At 37.0% G+C, this 6,091-nt stretch overlaps 1 long non-coding RNA gene across 1 annotated transcript; it reads right to left on the reverse strand.

Moving 5' to 3' along the window:
- Positions 1–864: 864 nt before the first annotated feature.
- On the reverse strand, positions 865–3,887 carry LOC140210247 (uncharacterized). Its single transcript, XR_011889186.1, has 3 exons — positions 3,788–3,887; positions 2,893–2,944; positions 865–2,183 (listed from the first exon to the last, which is right to left on the reverse strand). It is a non-coding gene; the product is annotated as an uncharacterized lncRNA (long non-coding RNA).
- Between the last annotated feature and the right edge of the window lie 2,204 nt (positions 3,888–6,091).

A 6,091-nucleotide genomic window follows, 5' to 3' on the forward strand; every position in this document is an offset into this window, starting at 1 on the left:
GCGTCACTTCAAACTGAGGAGCCATTTGTATTTCCGCCAAATGTTGAAGGCAGATTCCAGAGGAAATTCAAAATGTTTATTGCAAATATTTTGCAAATAAATATTTAATGCAGCCAGAATGGCTTCCTTCTGTTTAGCAAAGTTCTAAGATTCTACAGAATTAACATGTTATTTGCTTCGCTTTCTGCAGTACTTCTGCTCCTAATTCAACAATTAAAAAAAAACAAAGAAACCGTTTCATCTCAAGAAATTGTCTGATTTCTCACCTCCTATCAAAGAATTATGCTTATAGTTGAAGGAAGGGCGGGGGGTGGGGGATAGAATCAATGAGCCTACCGATGAACATTGTGTCATGATACAAGTCGATTTTCTTACCCAAAGTAAGATCGCCTGAAGATATTTTCTGAACGAGTGCAGCAGTACATGTTATTCTAATATTGTGTTTTGTGTATTACGTTCACCTTCATCTTTTGTGAATTATATCCCCTCTCATCTAAAATGTGTTTTTTCCAGTCTGAGTTACATTGTGCTTTCAGCTACTTCATAGGTACTGCTGCAAAAATCTACCCCAAGCATAACCATACAACACACTTCCATGATTCGACCTCCAGCATAGTATCACTGAAGGGATATCTTCATATCTGAGTGGGTATTGTGTGAATAGCCATATCGGGTACCTGGATGACAGAGAGAATTAATTCGGAATTCATTTACTTCGCTTCTGTTCGTCATAATGAGGCAATAACACCTGCCAAGCATTTAGTCGGTGGATCATTACATAGCGATCATTAAAAAAGTTATTTTCTTAATTTCCATTCAGATTCACAATATTATGAAAGCCATGTATTTTATTTATACAGACCGTACGCAGTCACAACACGTTTTTATGTTTGCTGTTCATATTGGGTTAGGTCCCAGTTAATCCGATCAAGGGAGAAGCTTTGAAATAGAAATATTTATCATTTAAATCGAAGTTAATTATGTGATTTATTTTGTAAGATCCAACACAAAGGCACATGCGGCTTCAAATCAACCAATGCATCGCAAATACGTAAAATCAACTTATACCTATACTTGAACGTTTCTGTAGAATTCCATTGCTCAACTTGTATGCTTCACAGTATTGTTTGAAGTAAACCAAATACAATTCAGTTTTGTGACTCACTCATATTATTTAATCACTAAATAACATCGGGTTGATATTTGAAGGCAAAGTAAATAGTGCAATGGTTTCTTGAATCTAGATTTTCTCTTTTGCCTCCACCTTCATTTTTGCATTCTGCTAATCACTTCCTTCCTTATTTCTCTCTTTGTTTTTCAGCTACTTCCAGATAATCTCTGTTCTACTTGATTCTCTACTGTTCACTTGTGAACTCCAGTGAACCTCCGGAATACTGTGCGTATCCAAGGTGCAATTTCCTTTTGGCAATTTATTTCTCCCTCATATCTCCAAAGAAGCAATGCTCCTGAATATAAAAATTGCGGGCATTTGATATAGCATGCATTATCTTTCAGTCTCCGTATCAGAAAACTGAAAATCATTTTTCATCAGCAATGTTCAGAAAGCTATTCAGTTACCTATTTTGATATTTGCTGAAAGACGAAGAATTTGGAATGCTAGCTCTATGGAAATGGTCAAAATTTGAAGGAAGATAGAAAATAAGTAACCACCTTCGTGAGTTTCTATACTGGAAAAGCGATTGTTTTTATTTGTGAACCAAAGTATTTTGATTATGAACCCTGCTTTAAATGCTTGCATACAAGATAAATATGACGAATTTGCTGACCTTTGAAAATGTTTGTAAAAAATCTGCTGTTGTAAAATAATAAGCACATCGTTTGAATTCACGCGAATATCAAGATAATTTGACAACTGCAACCAATGGGTGTTGGCTGAATACAAAACATTAAGTAAATGGTAGGACAGTACTTTCCAAGAACAACTCATTTGGCAATAAAATGGAGACAAGAGAGTTCCGACGCTGGAACATGGAGCAACACAATAAGCGTTGGCGGAACTTAGCGTGCTGGGCAGCATCATGGGAGGGAAAAAGAGAGTCGACGGCTGGAGCAGAGACTCTTCATCTGCACTTCATTATCTAGCCAGGAAATTAGATAGTGAGGAACATCGAAATTAAACCTTCTAAACTTCATCCCACGTCTTCTCCTTTCCGCTTTTGTAACTGTTGGGTTCGAAATAATTGTTAACGATTTTATTTTCTATTATTTAATTAATTTTATTTCCATTCTTGAAACTTTATAAATGATTTCAATACTTTAAGAAGAAACGTTTTGTCAATCTGATTAAGATCAGAAATTGTCTCAAGTTACTACTTCGTTTTAATGTGCGGGTCATTTATACATCCCAACGCCCTTAATACCATCTATAATGGTAAACTCTTATAACGTATATGGCCTCTTTTCATGGAACTTTCCAAATATTCAATGATCTCGAATACGGAAAGTTGCTACAGATAATATTGTTCTGATATCTTACCAAGCTTACTAATGAGTTCTGGTGGGTTGGACTCACCACATAATCGACACAAGTTGAAAAACACAGAAGAAAAGTAAATGCAGAAGGTTTTGGAAATAACCGATTAGTTCGGCACCTTCGTTGGAGAGAAAAAGTCGGCTGGGAAGCTTTCACCACGCGATAACCCGAAAATATCTTAACCTGGCATTTTCCACAGTTGCTTCCTGAGTTGGTGTAAACCCTAAATTTGCAAAACCTCAGGCATTTGCTTCTGTCCACACTCACCAGATACTAACCAGCTCATTTACTACCTTGCTTCTTTGCATTTATCATTTATAAATATAATGAAACTTCGTGGTCCTAGAAAAAAAAACTCCAAATGGTCGCCAATTAGCCTATTAGTATAATATGAATACCTTTTTATTCTGAATCCCATCTCTCGAGTATTCACGCTCGAACCATTTCAACCTGCAACCGAAAAAAAATCTTCAATCCTTATTTTGTTAATCCATTCTTCTGTGGAATAATTCTGATACGCTTTGACAATGCTGTATTAAATAAATGCACCATGATAAAATGTCAGTGTCCACAATATCAATATCTCCTTTGTTTTAACTGAGATTGCGAAGATATCTTCCGTATTTAAAGTGAAATATTACAAAACTTCTATCCACGCTCCAGATTTCTACTCCTGTTAGTAAATACATGACAACACGGTAAAAACACTTTTAGTTCACCACTCCGCGTTCTGAGGATTTAAATGGACAGAAAATACTATGCATATATAAACAATACTTGTCTAGCATTTTTTAGGATTTGTGCATAGATACGTACAAGGCAATTTGTCCTTCTCAATATCCTATCATAACCTTAAGTGATATCACCTAAATTCCGAGAGGCAACTGTTTTATCTGGAAATTATCGACAATTTTTCCAACTGGACTGGATTTTGTCTATTCGAGTTCTGAAGAAAGGTCTCCGGCTGAAGCGTTGACGGTTGATTCATTTCCATAGATGTTCCCGAAAGTGCTGAGTTCCTTTCAGCGCAATATTTTTGCTTATACATTTTATCCTGCTTAAGATCACAAAATGCAATTATTCTATGTTCTGAGAAAAATACTAGATCTTTTTAAACAGGTATTGACCTGATGTAAAAAAATGGCTGATAAACATTTGTTGTTTTTGAAAAACATATCGTGAGCTAAGAAACACATACTTTTCAGAAATAACTTTACAATTAATTTAATTAAATTAACTTTCTTACTTTTCACTTAAGCGTTAAACGCGATAATGTGGGCATCTGCAACTTACTCGCCTGAGGCGGTGAAACTTCTGACCGCATAGAGTTTCCATGATGTCACCAGCCAACCGTGAGTGCAGTTACTTTGCTGTGTATGTTGACTCTGTTAGCAAATATATCTGTACTGGGTGCATTTGTCATTGCAAAGGTAGATAGTCCGCATTTGAGGATTAGAAATCGCGTTTCACGTGCAAATATGTGCCTCTTTTGATAAATACTATAATTTACATTTCAATCTAGTCAGAACAAAGGAAAACACAACCACACATAAACACAATGTTGCATAATAGGTTCTATACATGCGGCACGAACGTTTATTTAGATATACTTTTAAAATCGTTACCATATATTGATGGAACATAGCAAAATTATTTAAAATACGTTCTGATTTTGAGCACTTCAGATAATATGACAAAACATATGTTGAATGTTAACAATGTTAAATACACAAAAAAGTTAGGTTACCCAAAGGAGTACCTCTTTCGACAAGTGATTTACATTTCCATCAAGTCAGAACAAAGGAAAGCACAACCACACACACACAGACACACACACACACACACACACACACACACACACACACACACACACACACACACACAAACACACAATATCGCACAGTAGGTTCAATACATGTAGCATGAAGGTTTATTTAGATATAGTTTTAAAATCGTTACCATATCTTGATGGAGCGTAGCAAAAAGAATAATTTTAAATACGTTCTGATTTTGAGGACTTCAGATTATATGAGAAAGCAAATGTTAAATGTTAACAATGTTAAATACACAAAAAAGTTAGGTTACCAAAAGGAGTACAAAAGAGAAGAAAAACACTAAATACCAGAGGTAAGGTTTGGCATTGTTCGCCGTGGAAAAGAGACGAACATTGGGGGTTGGGGACACTGTAAATCAGCCGAGGTATACTTTTAGCTCTGGGCCTGAAAGAGTGGGATAAAATCTGGAGGAACAAAGGCACAGAAAGTTGAAAGGATGGATGACAATTACAATTGCAAAATCCGTGTTTTGTTTCACTAAATGGCAAGTGGGTCAATGAGCGTGTGGATTTCAGATAAACGGGTCGCATACACAAATCATAACCAGTCACGCAGAATTCTTAGGATTAGTCATCCACATGGGCACGCATATATACTCCCACAGTAACGTCCTCTCGCCCAGGAGTGCACAAAGAAGCACATAGGCAGACATTTCTTCTGAACCTGCTCGGACTGCAACACTCTGTTTGAAACTGTTCAATTGGATTGCTTTCCCAACACAATAGCCAGGAATGCCGAACAATAATCGCATATTCTTAGTGACAGTCACCCTAAATTTTCTGAATTATGAAGACACTTTATGAAGGCAGGTCCCCAGATCTAGATTTCTGGAACAGTAACATCTTCATATGAAAGCACTCATTTCTGAATATACTCTTAACACTCATCTTGCATGTCCTCGTATTCTATCGTCCAGGGCTCAGTACCTACCTTCGTTCAGGTGCCCCAGTGTTTCAAATTTATAATCGCCAAACTCAGGCAAAGTATTTTTTTAATTATTATTTCGAGTGAGTAAAGCCAAACAGAGTAATTTCTCAACTGCTAGCAAAATTCAGACTTGTGTTTAGTATTGTGGCTTTCTGGAGATTTCTATAAATACTGCTTTGTAGACCTAATTGTTTAATGCTGTTGTGTTATGACTTTGGGATGATATCAGTTGTAGATATCACTATTTGGACAAGGTATACACTATTTATGTTCCATAGTCTTCCAATTTTCTCTTTTAATTTCAGGTGATTTTGATATGCATGGCAGATGCAGTTTAATGTTGATAAATGTGAGGTTATCCACTTTGGTGGTAAGAACGGGAAGGCAGATTACTATCTAAATGGAGTCAAGTTAGGAAAAGGGGAAGCACAACGAGATCTAGGTGTTCCTGTACATCACTCACTGAAAGCAAGCATGCAAGTACAGCAGGCAGTGAAGAAAGCTAATGGCATGCTGGCCTTCATAACAAGGGGAATTGAGTATAAGAGCAAAGAGGTCCTTCTGCAGCTTTACAGGGCCCTGGTGAAGCCCCACCTGGAGTACTGTGTGCAGTTTCGGTCTCCAAATTTAAGGAAGGACATTCTTGCTATTGAGGGAGTGCAGCGTAGGTTCGCAAGGTTAATTCCCGGGATGGCGGGACTGTCAGATGTCGAAAGATTGGAGCGACTGGACTTGTATACTCTGGAATTTAGAAGGTTCAGAGGGGATCTTATTGAAACATATAAGATTATTAAGAGATTGGACACACTGCAGGCAGGAAGCATGTTCCCGCTGA

This window comes from Mobula birostris, chromosome 15, assembly GCF_030028105.1.
Source record: "Mobula birostris isolate sMobBir1 chromosome 15, sMobBir1.hap1, whole genome shotgun sequence".
Taxonomy (NCBI): Eukaryota; Metazoa; Chordata; class Chondrichthyes; order Myliobatiformes; family Myliobatidae; genus Mobula; species Mobula birostris.